This window comes from Oncorhynchus gorbuscha, linkage group LG19 (genome assembly GCF_021184085.1).
Source record: "Oncorhynchus gorbuscha isolate QuinsamMale2020 ecotype Even-year linkage group LG19, OgorEven_v1.0, whole genome shotgun sequence".
NCBI classification, from domain to species: Eukaryota; Metazoa; Chordata; class Actinopteri; order Salmoniformes; family Salmonidae; genus Oncorhynchus; species Oncorhynchus gorbuscha.
Window position 1 is genome coordinate 6,267,068 of NC_060191.1, and position 22,908 is coordinate 6,289,975.

Below are 22,908 nucleotides of genomic sequence, written 5' to 3' on the forward strand. Positions count from 1 at the left end.
CATCTGACAGGTCCTGGTTGAGTGTCTGTCCACACTGACGCACATCAGCCCTTCCATCACCGGCCATTACAATAGAACCCACTAAACACCAAGCATCATAAATCACACACAGATAACAACAGCAGATAACAAGGATTTATTCACGTTTTTATGACTGCATGTGTACCTGTTCATTTTTCTATTTCCTGTCTGTGTGTGAATTAACTGCAGAATCTTTTCATCATAAAACCCAATTGTAAATCTTTGTTTGTAGAGATTATATTAACCCTCAACATATTAGTTTGCGTTTTATATGCTACTTGCATGATGCTATGTAAAGAAAAACATACATGTTTACATAAACCCTGACCTGTCCAATCACTTCCTACTTCCTTAATATCTATGATGTAATAGGGTAGCGTGCATTCTGCCTGCATTCCCCTCATTAATCATTATCAGACTTAGTAAAAATGAGTATCGGGTATCTTTCCGTTTAAAGATATCTTTCATTGTAAGTGTTTGAACTCTGCCCCCATTTCTCTCAACTCTCACTGTCTCACCTGTACAGTAACAACAGTTGAACCTCACTAGGTTTTGAATGAAGCCACTTAACCACCTTTATCATGATCAGTTTAGTGAGTCAGTAGTAAGACATGGCAGTCATCTTAACTCTTCTATTCTAGTGGAGAATGTTTACACGCACTTTGACCCCACTAATGCGCCCAATTACACACAACTTCTGCCGGAAGAGCAACAAACTCTTCACTGGCCTCCTTTTAACAATATCAGGCAGTGAGTCAGGGGCTGGAAATGAAAGTTATTCTTCAACATTCTATTTTTGTGTCAGTTTACATACACTACGATTACACACCCGCCCACTCTCTCTGTCTGTCTCCACCTCTCTGTCTGTCCTCTCCTTGTCATCCTCGCTTTCTGTTTTTCTTTCTCTCCCTTTCTTTCTCCATACCTCTATCTCTATCCCTCACCTCCATCTCTTCCTGACTCACCATCTCCCCATCTCTCTCTCACTCACTCTATCTCCATCCCTCACCTCCATCTCTTCCTGACTCACCATCTCCCCATCTCTCTCTCTCACTCACTCTTTCTTCATCTCTCTCTCTCCTCAACTCGTTCTCTCTCCACTACTCCATCTCCCTCTCTGTGGGTCTATGAGAAGGTCAGTGTTGGTGTTAGTGGGGCCAGGTCGAGCTGGCCTGGCCTAGCCCTGGCTGTGTCAGTGTCTGTCTTGTATTAGTGACGCCCCTGCATCTGGCTGGACCCCTTGCAGTGCCAGGAAGAATGGCTGGAATGTCAGGAATGCTCCCTGGTCATAGATAAGATGGAAATTCCCCAGGAATAGAGTGAAAGAACACAAGGGACAACAGAAAGAAAATAGACAGACTGACAAACTCCAGGGGAAAGAGAAAGGGATGACAGACAGAGAGAGGGGAGGATGAATAAGAGAGGGAAGGGAAGGGAAAGGATGACCAGCTAGAAAGAGAGATATAAAGCAATGATGGCAGAAAAACTGACAATCACCAGGGGAAAGAGAATGGAATGAGATCATTTCCATGTTAAATTACCCATGAGCACCAACATGGGAAGTTCATAGGAGCATGTCAAATAGGGTGTCAAATGAAAACTTAGAGTTTATATTGTTTTAGAAATGAAGGCATATACAGTGCATTCAGACCCCTTTGTTTACGTTACATCATTATTCTAAAATCGATTCAATTAAACATTTTTCCCCATCAATCTACACACAATCCCCCATAATGACAAAGCGAAAACAGAAATACCTTATTTACGTAAGTATTCAGACCCTTTGCTATGAGACTCGAATTTGAGCTCAGGTGCATTCTGTTTCCATTGATCATCCTTGAGATGTTTCTACAACTGTATTGGAGTCCACCTGTGGTCAATTCAATTGATTGGACATGATTTAGAAAGGCACACACCTAAACGCAAAAAAAGAAACGTCCTCTCACCGTCAACTGCATTTATTTTTAGCAAACTTAACATGTTTATATTTGTATGAACTTAATAAGATTCAACAACTGAGGCATAAACTGAACAAGTTCCACAGACATGTGACTAACAGAAATGGAATAATGTGTCCCTGAACAAAAGGGGGGGTTAAAATCAAAGGTAACAGTCGGTATCTGTTGTGGCCACCAGCTGCATTAGGTATTGCAGTGCATCTCCTCCTCATGGACTGCACCAGATTTGCCAGTTCTTGCTGTGAGATGTTACCTCACTCCTCCACCAGAGCACCTGCACGTTCCCGGACATATCTGGGGGGGAGGGGGGGGGCCTGGCTCTGGCTCTGGCCCTGGCCCTCACCCTCCGGTCCAACAGGTCCCAGACGTGCTCAATGGGATTTAGATCCAGGCTCCAGGCTCTTCCCTGGCCATGGCAGATTTTTTGTCTTGCAGGAAATCACACAAAGAACGAGCAGTATGGCTGGTGGCATTGTCATGCTGGAGGGTCATGTCAGGATGAGCCTGCAGGAAGGGTACCACATGAGGGAGGAGGATGTCTTCCCTGTAAGGCACAGCATTGAGATTGCCTGCAATGACAAAAAGAAGGTCTGATGGACCCTCCACTTCCAAATCGATCCTGCTCCATAGGACAGGCCTCGGTGTAACGCTCATTCCTTCGATGATAAACGTGAATCCGACCATCACCCCTGGTGAGACCAAACCGTGACTCGTCAGTAAAGATCACTTTTTGCCAGTCCTGTCTGGTGCAGCGACGGTGGGTTTGTGCCTATAGGCGACGTTGTTGCCGGTGATGTCTGGTGAGAAACTGCCTTACAACAGGCCTACACGTCCTCAGTCTGAGCACTGATGGAGGGATTGTGCGTTCCTGGTGTAACTCGGGCAGTTGTTGTTGCTATCCTGTACCTGTCCCGCAGGTGTGATGTTCGGATGTACCAATCCTGTGCAGGTGTTGTTACACGTCGTTTGCCACTGCGAGGATGATCAGCTGTCCGTCCTGTCTCCCTGTAGCGCTGTCTTAGGCGTCTCAATTTTTTGCCCTGGCCACATCTGCAGTCCTCATTCCTCCTTGCAGCATGCCTAAGGCACGTTCACGCAGATGAGCAGGAACCCTGGGCATCTTTCTTTTGGTGTTTTCAGAGTCAGTAGAAAGGCCTCTTTAGTGTCCTAAGTTTTCATAACTGTAACTGTTAGTTTCTTCACGACCGTTCCATAGGTGCATGTTCGTTAATTGTTTATGGTTCATTGAACAAGCATGGGAAACAGTGTTTGAAAGACAGGGTCCTGAAAAAGGGATGTTTATTTTTTGCTGAGTTTATATAAGGCCCCACAGTTGACAATGCATGTCAGAGCAAGGTAGTGATGGTGCCGTCCACCATAATTTGCAAATAAATTCATAAAAAATCCTACAATGTAATTTTCTGGATTTTTTTTCTTAATTTTGTCTGTCATAGTTGAAGTGTACCTATGATTAAAATTACAGGCCTCTCATTTTTTTAAGTGGGAGAACTTGCACAATTGGTGGCTGACTAAATACTTTTTTGCCCCACTGTATATATATATATAAAACATGTCAGTCGCATCTTGCACCTGCACTTAGGCCTATCTGACCAATCAAACATGTCAACAACTTTCTAACCCGTTCCACAGCAAGCTGCTCGATCAGTGCTAATTGGTGGAGTATATTAATGAGCTAAAATGTAAAACACTGTTGACAATAATGTACTATATGAACCATTACCTTTTTTGTTTGAATGGGATCAGAACTTTATTTTCTGTCCAGAACACAAGAACAAACAAAAAAATGGGTTTCTGTCGGAACTGAACAATTGGAAAATAATTTATGTTCCAAACCCTGGTATTTAAAGTTTAGTATAGTATAAATACTGTAGTATATACTATAGTAATTAATGTAGTGTTTTTGCGGACTGTAGTATACTGTAGGTATTTACTGTAGTGTTTTTGGGAACATTACTATAGTATTTACTAAAGTGCTTCATTATCTTTGACATAGAAGTTGAGGCTTTCTCTTTGAGGAAAACTACACTGGAGAAATACTAAGAGAGATACTAAGAGAGGACATTTTAGTTAGTTTGGACTGGGTTCTGAATGGATAGTTCAGAGCTTCTGCTCTTTTCTATAACCTGTAGGTAGGTAGTTTGGACTGGGTTCTGAATGGATAGTTCAGAGCTTCTGCTCTTTTCTATAACCTGTAGGTAGGTAGTTTGGACTGGGTTCTGAATGGATAGTTCAGAGCTTCTGCTCTTTTCTATAACCTGTAGGCAACACAATATATGGTATATACTTGGTATTTAGGTTTCTCACTTATGGATGGAGGGGGGTGGGCAGGGTATATGCAAATTAAATATTGTAGTATTTACTATAGTTTTAAACTGTAGTGTTTTTGAGGACTGTTATGTAGTATTCATTGTCTTTTTTTGTGTGGATAATACTGGATACTATTTACTATAGTATTCTACAGTATGCTACAACATTCTATAGAAAGTACTACACATGATCGAGGGATACTATTGTGTGTAGTACGGTAGTATTTTTTCATGTGGGCAGTGTGAGTCAGTAGGCCCAGTTCCTGTGCCGTCTCACTCCACTGTACCCTCTGTCTGCACTGACATCAGTGTACCCCCTAGCAGGGAAGGGACTCAAAACTGACATTGGATCACTTCCTATGAACAACTTCATCCAAATCCACATGAAGTGATTAGGCTAATCGCTGGGTCCTGAGCTGCACTCGAAGCAGCTAGAAGGCTTTAATCTCCTCTCTGTGCATGCTGGGGCTGATCTGGGAGCAGAAAGTAATGGTTTTAGGCAGCAGCTAAATAGCCCGGGGAGGGATCAAGATACTTTACAAGCAGGGAGGTCCCCCCCCCCCCCCCGTTTCCCTTGGATTACATCACCTCCCAGGAGCCTTCATCCGTGAGCAAGCACATACCGCACGGCGAGGTGAGGCCTGATACTACACTGTAGGGTGGGGGGGGGGGGGTTGTGATCTATGATCTCTATATATGGTATGTACTGTACAGTAGTCTATATATGATATGTACCGTACAGTAATCTATATATGACATGTACCGTACGGTAGTCAATATATGGTATGTACTGTACAGTAGTCTATATATGATATGTACTGTACAGTAGTCTATATATGGTATGTAATGTACAGTAGTCTATATATAATATGTACTGTACAGTAGTCTATATATGATATGTACCGTAGAGTAACCTATATATGACATGTACCGTACGGTAGTCTATATATGGTATGTACTGTACAGTAGTCTATATATGATATGCACTGTACAGTAGTCTATATATGATATGTACTGTACAGTAGTCTATATATGATATGTACTGTACAATCGTCTATATATGATATGTACTGTACAGTAGTCTATATATGGTATGTACCGTACAGTAGTCTATATATGGTATGTACCGTACAGTAGTCTATATATGGTATGTACTGTACAGTAGTCTATATATTATATGCACCATACGGTATGTACTGTACAGTAGTCTATATATGATATGTACCATACAGTAGTCTATATATGATATGTACTGTACAGTAGTCTATATATGATATGTACCGTACAGTAATCTATATATGATATGTACTGTACAGTAACCTATATATGACATGTACCGTACGGTAGTCTATATATGGTATGTACTGTACAGTAGTCTATATATGGCATGTACCGTACAGTAGTCTATATATGGTATGTACTGTACAGTAGTCTATATATGGCATGTACCGTACAGTAATCTATATATGATATGTACCGTACAGTAGTCTATATATTATATGTACCGTACAGTAGTCTATATATGATATGTACTGTACAGTAGTCTATATATGATATGTACCGTACAGTAGTCTATATATGGTATGTACTGTACAGTAGTATATATATGATATGTACCGTACAGTAATCTATATATGGTATGTACTGTACAGTAGTCTATATATGATATGTACTGTACAGTAGTCTATATATGATATGTACTGTACAGTTGTCTATATATGATATGTACTGTACAGTAGTCTATATATGGTATGTACCGTACAGTAGTCTATATATGGTATGTACCGTACAGTAGTCTATATATGGTATGTACTGTACAGTAGTCTATATGGTATGTACTGTACAGTAGTCTATATATGATATGTACCCTACAGTAGTCTATATATGGTATGTACTGTACAGTAGTCTATATATGATATGTACTGTACAGTAGTCTATGTATGATATGTACTGTACAGTAGTCTATATATGGTATGTACTGTACAGTAGTCTATATATGATATGTACTGTACAGTAGTATATATATGGTATGTACTGTACAGTAGTCTATATATGATATGTACTTTACAGTAGTATATATATGACGTGTACCGTACGGTAGTCTATATATGATATGTACTGTACAGTAGTCTATATATGGTATGTACTGTACAGTAGTCTATATATGGTATGTACTGTACAGTAGTCTATATATGGTATGTACTGTACAGTAGTCTATATATGATATGTACTGTACAGTAGTCTATATGGTATGTACTGTACAGTAGTCTATATATAATATGTACTGTACAGTAGTCTATATATGGTATGTACCGTACAGTAGTCTATATATGGTATGTACTGTACAGTAGTCTATATATTATATGTACCATACAGTAATCTATATACGGTATGTACTGTACAGTAGTCTATATATGGTATGTACTGTACAGTAGTCTATATATGGTATGTACTGTACAGTAGTCTATATATGATATGTACCGTACAGTAGTCTATATATGGTATGTACTGTACAGTAGTCTATATATGATATGTACCCTACAGTAGTCTTTATATGGTGTGTACTGTACAGTAGTATATATATGGTATGTACTGTACAGTAGTCTATATATGGTATGTACTGTACAGTAGTCTATATATGATATGTACTGTACAGTAGTCTATATATGATATGTACTGTACAGTAGTCTGTGTATGATATGTACTGTACAGTAGTCTATATATGGTATGTACTGTACAGTAGTCTATATATGATATGTACTGTACAGTAGTATATATATGGTATGTACTGTACAGTAGTCTATATATGGTATGTACTGTACAGTAGTCTATATATGGTATGTACTGTACAGTAGTCTTTATATGGTATGTACTGTACAGTAGTCTATATATGGTATGTACTGTACAGTAGTCTATATATGGTATGTACTGTACAGTAGTCTATATATGGTATGTACTGTACAGTAGTCTATATATGGTATGTACTGTACAGTAGTCTATATATGATATGTACTGTACAGTAGTCTATATGGTATGTACTGTACAGTAGTATATATATGGTATGTACTGTACAGTAGTCTATATATGGTATGTACTGTACAGTAGTCTATATATGGTATGTACTGTACAGTAGTATATATATATATGGTATGTACTGTACAGTAGTCTATATATGGTATGTACTGTACAGTAGTCTATATATGGTATGTACTGTACAGTAGTCTATATATGGTATGTACTGTACAGTAGTCTATATATGGTATGTACTGTACAGTAGTATATATATATATGGTATGTACTGTACAGTAGTCTATATATGGTATGTACTGTACAGTAGTATATATATATATGGTATGTACTGTACAGTAGTCTATATATGGTATGTACTGTACAGTAGTCTATATATGGCATGTACCGTACAGTAATCTATATATGATATGTACCGTACAGTAGTCTATATATTATATGTACCGTACAGTAGTCTATATATGATATGTACTGTACAGTAGTCTATATATGATATGTACCGTACAGTAGTCTATATATGGTATGTACTGTACAGTAGTATATATATGATATGTACCGTACAGTAATCTATATATGGTATGTACTGTACAGTAGTCTATATATGATATGTACTGTACAGTAGTCTATATATGATATGTACTGTACAGTTGTCTATATATGATATGTACTGTACAGTAGTCTATATATGGTATGTACCGTACAGTAGTCTATATATGGTATGTACCGTACAGTAGTCTATATATGGTATGTACTGTACAGTAGTCTATATGGTATGTACTGTACAGTAGTCTATATATGATATGTACCCTACAGTAGTCTATATATGGTATGTACTGTACAGTAGTCTATATATGATATGTACTGTACAGTAGTCTATGTATGATATGTACTGTACAGTAGTCTATATATGGTATGTACTGTACAGTAGTCTATATATGATATGTACTGTACAGTAGTATATATATGGTATGTACTGTACAGTAGTCTATATATGATATGTACTTTACAGTAGTATATATATGACGTGTACCGTACGGTAGTCTATATATGATATGTACTGTACAGTAGTCTATATATGGTATGTACTGTACAGTAGTCTATATATGGTATGTACTGTACAGTAGTCTATATATGGTATGTACTGTACAGTAGTCTATATATGATATGTACTGTACAGTAGTCTATATGGTATGTACTGTACAGTAGTCTATATATAATATGTACTGTACAGTAGTCTATATATGGTATGTACCGTACAGTAGTCTATATATGGTATGTACTGTACAGTAGTCTATATATTATATGTACCATACAGTAATCTATATACGGTATGTACTGTACAGTAGTCTATATATGGTATGTACTGTACAGTAGTCTATATATGGTATGTACTGTACAGTAGTCTATATATGATATGTACCGTACAGTAGTCTATATATGGTATGTACTGTACAGTAGTCTATATATGATATGTACCCTACAGTAGTCTTTATATGGTGTGTACTGTACAGTAGTATATATATGGTATGTACTGTACAGTAGTCTATATATGGTATGTACTGTACAGTAGTCTATATATGATATGTACTGTACAGTAGTCTATATATGATATGTACTGTACAGTAGTCTGTGTATGATATGTACTGTACAGTAGTCTATATATGGTATGTACTGTACAGTAGTCTATATATGATATGTACTGTACAGTAGTATATATATGGTATGTACTGTACAGTAGTCTATATATGGTATGTACTGTACAGTAGTCTATATATGGTATGTACTGTACAGTAGTCTTTATATGGTATGTACTGTACAGTAGTCTATATATGGTATGTACTGTACAGTAGTCTATATATGGTATGTACTGTACAGTAGTCTATATATGGTATGTACTGTACAGTAGTCTATATATGGTATGTACTGTACAGTAGTCTATATATGATATGTACTGTACAGTAGTCTATATGGTATGTACTGTACAGTAGTATATATATGGTATGTACTGTACAGTAGTCTATATATGGTATGTACTGTACAGTAGTCTATATATGGTATGTACTGTACAGTAGTATATATATATATGGTATGTACTGTACAGTAGTCTATATATGGTATGTACTGTACAGTAGTCTATATATGGTATGTACTGTACAGTAGTCTATATATGGTATGTACTGTACAGTAGTCTATATATGGTATGTACTGTACAGTAGTATATATATATATGGTATGTACTGTACAGTAGTCTATATATGGTATGTACTGTACAGTAGTATATATATATATGGTATGTACTGTACAGTAGTCTATATATGGTATGTACTGTACAGTAGTCTATATATGGTATGTACTGTACAGTAGTCTATATATGGTATGTACTGTACAGTAGTCTATATATGGTATGTACTGTACAGTAGTCTATATATGGTATGTACTGTACAGTAGTCTATATATGGTATGTACTGTACAGTAGTCTTTATATGGTATGTACTGTACAGTAGTCTATATATGGTATGTACTGTACAGTAGTCTATATATGGTATGTACTGTACAGTAGTCTATATATGGTATGTACTGTACAGTAGTCTATATATGGTATGTACTGTACAGTAGTCTATATATGATATGTACTGTACAGTAGTCTATATGGTATGTACTGTACAGTAGTATATATATGGTATGTACTGTACAGTAGTATATATATATGGTATGTACTGTACAGTAGTCTATATATGGTATGTACTGTACAGTAGTCTATATATGGTATGTACTGTACAGTAGTCTATATATGGTATGTACTGTACAGTAGTATATATATATATATGGTATGTACTGTACAGTAGTCTATATATGGTATGTACTGTACAGTAGTCTATATATGGTATGTACTGTACAGTAGTCTATATATGGTATGTACTGTACAATAGTCTATATATGGTATGTACTGTACAGTAGTCTATATATGATATGTACTGTACAGTAGTCTATATATGATATGTACTGTACAGTAGTCTATATGGTATGTACTGTACAGTAGTCTATATATGATATGTACTGTACAGTAGTCTATATATGGTATGTACTGTACAGTAGTCTATATATGGTATGTACTGTACAGTAGTCTATATATGGTATGTACTGTACAGTAGTCTATATATGGTATGTACTGTACAGTAGTCTATATATGGTATGTACTGTACAGTAGTCTATATTTGATGAGAAATGGTGTTGGGAGGAGTTTCATAAACTATTTACTCTAGAAGCAATAGAAGGTGATCTGCTGCCTCATGGTATGTAACTGACGTTGGGTGTGTTGCTGTTGGTGTGTGTGTGTGTGTGTGTGTGTGTGTGTGTGTGTGTGTGTGTGTGTGTGTGTGTGTGTGTGTGTGTGTGTGTGTGTGTGTGTGTGTGTGTGTGTGTGTGTGTGTGTGTGTGTGTGTGTGTGTGTGTTTGCAATATGTGTATGTGTGTTAGTAAAACTCACATCTGGCCTCAGCCCAGATTTGACTGAGTTCATCATGTCATGTGGCAGTAAAGCAGCCTGCCCTCCTGCCATATACAATCCCCTAATGTGTTGTATCTGGTACAACAATCAATGATTCCTCTAATACTGTATCAGTAAGCAGAAGCCATGTATTATGAGAGAGAGAGTTTATTGGATTAGAACAGGACGGAGGGTGTGGAATCAGAATCCCTCTATGAGGTACTTGGAGGGTGGAATCTGAATATGAGGTTAGAGATGGACTAGGAGGGTTAGTTTGTGTTAATCTGTGTGTGTGTGAAATTATGTGTGTGAGTGTGTGTGGAATCTCTCTGAGGTTATGGTTGGGGCAGAAGAGAAGCCCAGGTTTCCCCAGGGGACAAATGTGTTTTCTCCTGTACGCAGCAGGTTACGTCAGCTCCCACACACACACACACACACACACACACACACACACACACACACACACACACACACACACACACACACGCACACGCACAGCTTATAAAGAACCCCTGTGAGGTCAGATCCTACAGGCTGAGGCTGCCCACTGTTAGCCTGGCTAGCCAGCTAAGCCCCACAGTCTCCCAGGCGGCTTCAGCCACCAACCGCTGTGCTCTCTCTCTCTGTCTCTGTCTCTGTCTCTGTCTCTGTCTCTGTCTCTGTCTCTCTCTCTCTCTCTCTCTCTCTCTCTCTCTCTCTCTCTCTCTCTCTCTCTCTCTCTCTCTCTCTCTCTCTCTCTCTCTCTCTCTCTCTCTCTCTCTCTCTCTCTCTCTCTCTCTCTCTCTCTCTCTCTCTCTCTCTCTCTCTCTCTCTCTCTCTCTCTCTCTCTCTCTGCTCTCTCCTCTCTCTCTCTCTCTCTCCTGCTTTCTCCCTTCCTCTCTCTCTCCTGCTTTCTCTCTCTCTTTCCTGCTCTCTCTCTCTCTCTGCCGGCTGTATGTCCCCTCGTTGGCTCTCTGGAAGGTTGTGTGTGTATTGGGGAGGGGGTCAGTGCTGCAGACTGGGGTCTGGTGGTCTTTTCCTAAAATGTCGGCACTTCTCCTCTCGTCTTCCCCCTCTACCCTTTTCTCTCTTTTTCTCCCTTTCTCAGGGGCTTGGGGGGCTGTGGGCAGGGGCCTTATTCCGTCATCCCCGGGACTACTGTCGGAGGCTTGTTTCATTTTGCGTCATGGTGTTGACTGAGCGGACCCCACACTTAACTCCCATAGAGCAGTAGGCTGGGCGGGCAGGCAGGCGGCGCAGGGTGACGCTGCTCCATGTTCACAGACTGGTGATCTGATGGCCGTGTTTATTTTATGTAGCACTCGTTTGAAGGAGCAGAAAAAGTTTTTGGTCTTTTTGTTTCAGCACTTTCACTGCCAGGTCAGAGGTGCTCACCGTGGTTAAAAATAAGTAGTCAAACTACATAACTCCTGTACCAAGCTACTGAGATAGAAGAGGTAGAACTATAACTTCTGTACCAAGCTACTGAGAAAGAAGAGATAGAACTATAACTCCTGTACCAAGCTACTGAGAAAGAAGAGATATAACTATAACTCCTGTACCAAGCTACTGAGATAGAAGAGATAGAACTGTAACTCATGTACCAAGCAACTGAGAAAGAAGTGATAGAACTATAACTCATGTACCAAGCTACTGAGAAAGAAGAGGTAAAACTATATCTAATGTATCAAGCTAAAGAGAAAGAAGATATATAACTATAACTCCTGTACCAAGCTACTAAGAAAGAAGAGATAGAACTATAACTCCTGTACCAAGCTACTGAGAAAGAAGAGATAGAACTATAACTCCTGTACCAAGCTACTGAGATAGAAAAGATAGAACTATAACTCCTGTACCAAGCTACTGAGAAAGAAGAGGTAGAACTATAACTCCTGTACCAAGCTACCTAGAAAAGGTAGAACTATAACGAATGTACCAAGCAACTGAGAAAGAAGAGATAGAACTATAACTTCTGTACCAAGCTACTGAGAAAGAAGAGATATAACTATAACTCCTGTACCAAGCTAAAGAGAAAGAAGAGATATAACTATAACTCCTGTACCAAGCTACTGAGAAAGAAGATATATAACTATAACTTCTGTACCAAGCTACTAAGAAAGAAGAGATAGAACTATAACTCCTGTACCAAGCTACTGAGAAAGAAGAGATAGAACTATAACTTCTGTACCAAGCTACTGAGAAAGAAGTGATAGAACTATAACTCCTGTACCAAGCTACTGAGAAAGAAGAGATATAACTATAACTCCTGTACCAAGCTACTGAGATAGAAGAGATAGAACTGTAACTCATGTACCAAGCTACTGAGAAAGAAGTGATAGAACTATAACTCATGTACCAAGCTACTGAGAAAGAAGAGGTAAAACTATATCTAATGTATCAAGCTAAAGAGAAAGAAGATATATAACTATAACTCCTGTGCCAAGCTACTGAGAAAGAAGAGGTATAACTATAGCTCCTGTACCAAGCTACTGAGAAAGAAGAGATAGAACTATAACTCCTGTACCAAGCTACTGAGAAAGAAGAGATAGAACTATAACTCCTGTACCAAGCTACTGAGAAAGAAGTGATAGAACTATAACTCATGTACCAAGCTACTGAGAAAGAAGAGGTAAAACTATATCTAATGTACCAAGCTAAAAAGAAAGAAGAGATAGAACTATAACTCCTGTACCAAGCTACTGAGAAAGAAGAGATAGAACTATAACTCCTGTACCAAGCTACTGAGAAAGAAGAGATAGAACTATAACTCCTGTACCAAGCTACTGAGAAAGAAGAGGTAGAACTATAACTCCTGTACCAAGCTACCTAGAAAAGGTAGAACTATAACGAATGTACCAAGCAACTGAGAAAGAAGAGATAGAACTATAACTTCTGTACCAAGCTACTTAGAAAGAAGAGATAGAACTATAACTTCTGTACCAAGCTACTGAGAAAGAAGTGATAGAACTATAACTCCTGTACCAAGCTACTGAGATAGAAGAGATAGAACTGTAATTCATGTACCAAGCTACTGAGAAAGAAGAGGTAGAACTATAACTCCTGTACCAAGCTACCTAAAAAAGGTAGAACTATAACTCCTGTACCAAGGAACTGAGAAAGAAGAGGTAGAACTATAACTCCTGTACCAAGCTACTGAGAAAGAAGAGGTATAACTATAGCTCCTGTACCAAGCTACTGAGAAAGAAGAGATAGAACTATAACTCCTGTACCAAGCTACTGAGAAAGAAGAGATAGAACTATAACTCCTGTACCAAGCTACTGAGAAAGAAGTGATAGAACTATAACTCATGTACCAAGCTACTGAGAAAGAAGAGGTAAAACTATATCTAATGTACCAAGCTAAAGAGAAAGAAGAGATAGAACTATAACTCCTGTACCAAGCTACTGAGATAGAAGAGATAGAACCATAACTCCTGTACCAAGCTACTGAGAAAGAAGAGATAGAACTATAACTCCTGTACCAAGCTACTGAGAAAGAAGAGATAGAACTATAACTCCTGTACCAAGCTACTGAGATAGAAGAGATAGAACTATAACTCCTGTACCAAGCTACTGAGAAAGAAGAGGTAGAACTATAACTCCTGTACCAAGCTACCTAGAAAAGGTAGAACTATAACGAATGTACCAAGCAACTGAGAAAGAAGAGGTAGAACTATAATTCCTGTACCAAGATACTGAGAAAGAAGAGGTAGAACTATAACTCCTGTACCAAGCTACTAAGAAAGAAGAGGTATAACTATAGCTCCTGTACCAAGCTACTGAGAAAGAAGAGGTAGAACTATAACTCATGTACCAAGCTACTGAGAAAGAAGAGATAGAACTATAACTAATGTACCAAGCTACTGAGAATGAAGTGATAGAACTATAACTCATGTACCAAGCTACTGAGAAAGAAGAGGTAAAACTATATCTAATGTATCAAGATACTGAGAAAGAAGTGATAGAACTATAACTCCTGTACCAAGCTACTGAGATAGAAGAGATAGAACTGTAATTCATGTACCAAGCAACTGAGAAAGAAGTGATAGAACTATAACTCATGTACCAAGCTACTGAGAAAGAAGAGGTAAAACTATATCTAATGTATCAAGCTAAAGAGAAAGAAGATATATAACTATAACTCCTGTACCAAGCTACTAAGAAAGAAGAGATAGAACTATAACTCCTGTACCAAGCTACTGAGAAAGAAGAGATAGAACTATAACTCCTGTACCAAGCTACTGAGAAAGAAGAGGTAGAACTATAACTCCTGTACCAAGCTACCTAGAAAAGGTAGAACTATAACGAATGTACCAAGCAACTGAGAAAGAAGAGATAGAACTATAACTTCTGTACCAAGCTACTTAGAAAGAAGAGATAGAACTATAACTTCTGTACCAAGCTACTGAGAAAGAAGTGATAGAACTATAACTCCTGTACCAAGCTACTGAGATAGAAGAGATAGAACTGTAATTCATGTACCAAGCTACTGAGAAAGAAGAGGTAGAACTATAACTCCTGTACCAAGCTACCTAAAAAAGGTAGAACTATAACTCCTGTACCAAGGAACTGAGAAAGAAGAGGTAGAACTATAACTCCTGGACCAAGCTACTGAGAAAGAAGAGATATAACTATAACTCCTGTACCAAGCTAAAGAGAAAGAAGAGATATAACTATAACTCCTGTACCAAGCTACTGAGAAAGAAGATATATAACTATAACTTCTGTACCAAGCTACTAAGAAAGAAGAGATAGAACTATAACTCCTGTACCAAGCTACGGAGAAAGAAGAGATAGAACTATAACTTCTGTACCAAGCTACTGAGAAAGAAGTGATAGAACTATAACTCCTGTACCAAGCTACTGAGAAAGAAGAGATATAACTATAACTCCTGTACCAAGCTACTGAGATAGAAGAGATAGAACTGTAACTCATGTACCAAGCTACTGAGAAAGAAGTGATAGAACTATAACTCATGTACCAAGCTACTGAGAAAGAAGAGGTAAAACTATATCTAATGTATCAAGCTAAAGAGAAAGAAGATATATAACTATAACTCCTGTACCAAGCTACTGAGAAAGAAGAGGTATAACTATAGCTCCTGTACCAAGCTACTGAGAAAGAAGAGATAGAACTATAACTCCTGTACCAAGCTACTGAGAAAGAAGAGATAGAACTATAACTCCTGTACCAAGCTACTGAGAAAGAAGTGATAGAACTATAACTCATGTACCAAGCTACTGAGAAAGAAGAGGTAAAACTATATCTAATGTACCAAGCTAAAAAGAAAGAAGAGATAGAACTATAACTCCTGTACCAAGCTACTGAGAAAGAAGAGATAGAACTATAACTCCTGTACCAAGCTACTGAGAAAGAAGAGATAGAACTATAACTCCTGTACCAAGCTACTGAGAAAGAAGAGGTAGAACTATAACTCCTGTACCAAGCTACCTAGAAAAGGTAGAACTATAACGAATGTACCAAGCAACTGAGAAAGAAGAGATAGAACTATAACTTCTGTACCAAGCTACTTAGAAAGAAGAGATAGAACTATAACTTCTGTACCAAGCTACTGAGAAAGAAGTGATAGAACTATAACTCCTGTACCAAGCTACTGAGATAGAAGAGATAGAACTGTAATTCATGTACCAAGCTACTGAGAAAGAAGAGGTAGAACTATAACTCCTGTACCAAGCTACCTAAAAAAGGTAGAACTATAACTCCTGTACCAAGGAACTGAGAAAGAAGAGGTAGAACTATAACTCCTGTACCAAGCTACTGAGAAAGAAGAGATATAACTATAACTCCTGTACCAAGCTAAAGAGAAAGAAGAGATATAACTATAACTCCTGTACCAAGCTACTGAGAAAGAAGATATATAACTATAACTCCTGTACCAAGCTACTGAGAAAGAAGAGATATAACTATAACTCCTGTACCAAGCTACTGAGATAGAAGAGATAGAACTGTAACTCATGTACCAAGCTACTGAGAAAGAAGTGATAGAACTATAACTCATGTACCAAGCTACTGAGAAAGAAGAGGTAAAACTATATCTAATGTATCAAGCTAAAGAGAAAGAAGATATATAACTATAACTCCTGTACCAAGCTACTGAGAAAGAAGAGGTATAACTATAGCTCCTGTACCAAGCTACTGAGAAAGAAGAGATAGAACTATAACTCCTGTACCAAGCTACTGAGAAAGAAGAGATAGAACTATAACTCCTGTACCAAGCTACTGAGAAAGAAGTGATAGAACTATAACTCATGTACCAAGCTACTGAGAAAGAAGAGGTAAAACTATATCTAATGTACCAAGCTAAAAAGAAAGAAGAGATAGAACTATAACTCCTGTACCAAGCTACTGAGAAAGAAGAGATAGAACTATAACTCCTGTACCAAGCTACTGAGAAAGAAGAGATAGAACTATAACTCCTGTACCAAGCTACTGAGAAAGAAGAGATAGAACTATAACTCCTGTACCAAGCTACTGAGAAAGAAGTGATAGAACTATAACTCATGTACCAAGCTACTGAGAAAGAAGAGGTAAAACTATATCTAATGTACCAAGCTAAAAAGAAAGAAGAGATAGAACTATAACTCCTGTACCAAGCTACTGAGAAAGAAGAGATAGAACTATAACTCCTGTACCAAGCTACTGAGAAAGAAGAGATAGAACTATAACTCCTGTACCAAGCTACTGAGAAAGAAGAGGTAGAACTATAACTCCTGTACCAAGCTACCTAGAAAAGGTAGAACTATAACGAATGTACCAAGCAACTGAGAAAGAAGAGATAGAACTATAACTTCTGTACCAAGCTACTTAGAAAGAAGAGATAGAACTATAACTTCTGTACCAAGCTACTGAGAAAGAAGTGATAGAACTATAACTCCTGTACCAAGCTACTGAGATAGAAGAGATAGAACTGTAATTCATGTACCAAGCTACTGAGAAAGAAGAGGTAGAACTATAACTCCTGTACCAAGCTACCTAAAAAAGGTAGAACTATAACTCCTGTACCAAGGAACTGAGAAAGAAGAGGTAGAACTATAACTCCTGTACCAAGCTACTGAGAAAGAAGAGATATAACTATAACTCCTGTACCAAGCTAAAGAGAAAGAAGAGATATAACTATAACTCCTGTACCAAGCTACTGAGAAAGAAGATATATAACTATAACTCCTGTACCAAGCTACTGAGAAAGAAGAGATATAACTATAACTCCTGTACCAAGCTACTGAGATAGAAGAGATAGAACTGTAACTCATGTACCAAGCTACTGAGAAAGAAGTGATAGAACTATAACTCATGTACCAAGCTACTGAGAAAGAAGAGGTAAAACTATATCTAATGTATCAAGCTAAAGAGAAAGAAGATATATAACTATAACTCCTGTACCAAGCTACTGAGAAAGAAGAGGTATAACTATAGCTCCTGTACCAAGCTACTGAGAAAGAAGAGATAGAACTATAACTCCTGTACCAAGCTACTGAGAAAGAAGAGATAGAACTATAACTCCTGTACCAAGCTACTGAGAAAGAAGTGATAGAACTATAACTCATGTACCAAGCTACTGAGAAAGAAGAGGTAAAACTATATCTAATGTACCAAGCTAAAAAGAAAGAAGAGATAGAACTATAACTCCTGTACCAAGCTACTGAGAAAGAAGAGATAGAACTATAACTCCTGTACCAAGCTACTGAGAAAGAAGAGATAGAACTATAACTCCTGTACCAAGCTACTGAGAAAGAAGAGGTAGAACTATAACTCCTGTACCAAGCTACCTAGAAAAGGTAGAACTATAACGAATGTACCAAGCAACTGAGAAAGAAGAGATAGAACTATAACTTCTGTACCAAGCTACTTAGAAAGAAGAGATAGAACTATAACTTCTGTACCAAGCTACTGAGAAAGAAGTGATAGAACTATAACTCCTGTACCAAGCTACTGAGATAGAAGAGATAGAACTGTAATTCATGTACCAAGCTACTGAGAAAGAAGAGGTAGAACTATAACTCCTGTACCAAGCTACCTAAAAAAGGTAGAACTATAACTCCTGTACCAAGGAACTGAGAAAGAAGAGGTAGAACTATAACTCCTGTACCAAGCTACTGAGAAAGAAGAGATATAACTATAACTCCTGTACCAAGCTAAAGAGAAAGAAGAGATATAACTATAACTCCTGTACCAAGCTACTGAGAAAGAAGATATATAACTATAACTTCTGTACCAAGCTACTAAGAAAGAAGAGATAGAACTATAACTCCTGTACCAAGCTACTGAGAAAGAAGAGGTAGAACTATAACTCCTGTACCAAGCTACCTAGAAAAGGTAGAACTATAACGAATGTACCAAGCAACTGAGAAAGAAGAGGTAGAACTATAATTCCTGTACCAAGATACTGAGAAAGAAGAGGTAGAACTATAACTCCTGTACCAAGCTACTAAGAAAGAAGAGGTATAACTATAGCTCCTGTACCAAGCTACTGAGAAAGAAGAGGTAGAACTATAACTCATGTACCAAGCTACTGAGAAAGAAGAGATAGAACTATAACTAATGTACCAAGCTACTGAGAATGAAGTGATAGAACTATAACTCATGTACCAAGCTACTGAGAAAGAAGAGGTAGAACTATAACTCCTGTACCAAGCTACCTAGAAAAGGTAGAACTATAACGAATGTACCAAGCAACTGAGAAAGAAGAGATAGAACTATAACTTCTGTACCAAGCTACTTAGAAAGAAGAGATAGAACTATAACTTCTGTACCAAGCTACTGAGAAAGAAGTGATAGAACTATAACTCCTGTACCAAGCTACTGAGATAGAAGAGATAGAACTGTAATTCATGTACCAAGCTACTGAGAAAGAAGAGGTAGAACTATAACTCCTGTACCAAGCTACCTAAAAAAGGTAGAACTATAACTCCTGTACCAAGGAACTGAGAAAGAAGAGGTAGAACTATAACTCCTGTACCAAGCTACTGAGAAAGAAGAGATATAACTATAACTCCTGTACCAAGCTAAAGAGAAAGAAGAGATATAACTATAACTCCTGTACCAAGCTACTGAGAAAGAAGATATATAACTATAACTTCTGTACCAAGCTACTAAGAAAGAAGAGATAGAACTATAACTCCTGTACCAAGCTACTGAGAAAGAAGAGGTAGAACTATAACTCCTGTACCAAGCTACCTAGAAAAGGTAGAACTATAACGAATGTACCAAGCAACTGAGAAAGAAGAGGTAGAACTATAATTCCTGTACCAAGATACTGAGAAAGAAGAGGTAGAACTATAACTCCTGTACCAAGCTACTAAGAAAGAAGAGGTATAACTATAGCTCCTGTACCAAGCTACTGAGAAAGAAGAGGTAGAACTATAACTCATGTACCAAGCTACTGAGAAAGAAGAGATAGAACTATAACTAATGTACCAAGCTACTGAGAATGAAGTGATAGAACTATAACTCATGTACCAAGCTACTGAGAAAGAAGAGGTAAAACTATATCTAATGTATCAAGATACTGAGAAAGAAGTGATAGAACTATAACTCCTGTACCAAGCTACTGAGATAGAAGAGATAGAACTGTAATTCATGTACCAAGCAACTGAGAAAGAAGTGATAGAACTATAACTCATGTACCAAGCTACTGAGAAAGAAGAGGTAAAACTATATCTAATGTATCAAGCTAAAGAGAAAGAAGATATATAACTATAACTCCTGTACCAAGCTACTAAGAAAGAAGAGATAGAACTATAACTCCTGTACCAAGCTACTGAGAAAGAAGAGATAGAACTATAACTCCTGTACCAAGCTACTGAGATAGAAAAGATAGAACTATAACTCCTGTACCAAGCTACTGAGAAAGAAGAGGTAGAACTATAACTCCTGTACCAAGCTACCTAGAAAAGGTAGAACTATAACGAATGTACCAAGCAACTGAGAAAGAAGAGATAGAACTATAACTTCTGTACCAAGCTACTTAGAAAGAAGAGATAGAACTATAACTTCTGTACCAAGCTACTGAGAAAGAAGTGATAGAACTATAACTCCTGTACCAAGCTACTGAGATAGAAGAGATAGAACTGTAATTCATGTACCAAGCTACTGAGAAAGAAGAGGTAGAACTATAACTCCTGTACCAAGCTACCTAAAAAAGGTAGAACTATAACTCCTGTACCAAGGAACTGAGAAAGAAGAGGTAGAACTATAACTCCTGTACCAAGCTACTGAGAAAGAAGAGATATAACTATAACTCCTGTACCAAGCTAAAGAGAAAGAAGAGATATAACTATAACTCCTGTACCAAGCTACTGAGAAAGAAGATATATAACTATAACTTCTGTACCAAGCTACTAAGAAAGAAGAGATATAACTATAACTCCTGTACCAAGCTACTGAGAAAGAAGAGATAGAACTATAACTTCTGTACCAAGCTACTGAGAAAGAAGTGATAGAACTATAACTCCTGTACCAAGCTACTGAGAAAGAAGAGATATAACTATAACTCCTGTACCAAGCTACTGAGATAGAAGAGATAGAACTGTAACTCATGTACCAAGCTACTGAGAAAGAAGTGATAGAACTATAACTCATGTACCAAGCTACTGAGAAAGAAGAGGTAAAACTATATCTAATGTATCAAGCTAAAGAGAAAGAAGATATATAACTATAACTCCTGTACCAAGCTACTGAGAAAGAAGAGGTATAACTATAGCTCCTGTACCAAGCTACTGAGAAAGAAGAGATAGAACTATAACTCCTGTACCAAGCTACTGAGAAAGAAGAGATAGAACTATAACTCCTGTACCAAGCTACTGAGAAAGAAGTGATAGAACTATAACTCATGTACCAAGCTACTGAGAAAGAAGAGGTAAAACTATATCTAATGTACCAAGCTAAAAAGAAAGAGATAGAACTATAACTCCTGTACCAAGCTACTGAGAAAGAAGAGATAGAACTATAACTTCTGTACCAAGCTACTGAGAAAGAAGAGATAGAACTATAACTCCTGTATCAAGCTACTGAGAAAGAAGAGATAGAACTATAACTCCTGTACCAAGCTACTGAGAAAGAAGAGGTATAACTATAGCTCCTGTACCAAGCTACTGAGAAAGAAGAGATAGAACTATAACTCCTGTACCAAGCTACTGAGAAAGAAGAGATAGAACTATAACTCCTGTACCAAGCTACTGAGAAAGAAGTGATAGAACTATAACTCATGTACCAAGCTACTGAGAAAGAAGAGGTAAAACTATATCTAATGTACCAAGCTAAAGAGAAAGAAGAGATAGAACTATAACTCCTGTACCAAGCTACTGAGATAGAAGAGATAGAACCATAACTCCTGTACCAAGCTACTGAGAAAGAAGAGATAGAACTATAACTCCTGTACCAAGCTACTGAGAAAGAAGAGATAGAACTATAACTCCTGTACCAAGCTACTGAGATAGAAGAGATAGAACTATAACTCCTGTACCAAGCTACTGAGAAAGAAGAGGTAGAACTATAACTCCTGTACCAAGCTACCTAGAAAAGGTAGAACTATAACGAATGTACCAAGCAACTGAGAAAGAAGAGGTAGAACTATAATTCCTGTACCAAGATACTGAGAAAGAAGAGGTAGAACTATAACTCCTGTACCAAGCTACTAAGAAAGAAGAGGTATAACTATAGCTCCTGTACCAAGCTACTGAGAAAGAAGAGGTAGAACTATAACTCATGTACCAAGCTACTGAGAAAGAAGAGATAGAACTATAACTAATGTACCAAGCTACTGAGAATGAAGTGATAGAACTATAACTCATGTACCAAGCTACTGAGAAAGAAGAGGTAAAACTATATCTAATGTATCAAGATACTGAGAAAGAAGTGATAGAACTATAACTCCTGTACCAAGCTACTGAGATAGAAGAGATAGAACTGTAATTCATGTACCAAGCTACTGAGAAAGAAGAGGTAGAACTATAACTCCTGTACCAAGCTACCTAAAAAAGGTAGAACTATAACTCCTGTACCAAGGAACTGAGAAAGAAGAGGTAGAACTATAACTCCTGTACCAAGCTACTGAGAAAGAAGAGATATAACTATAACTCCTGTACCAAG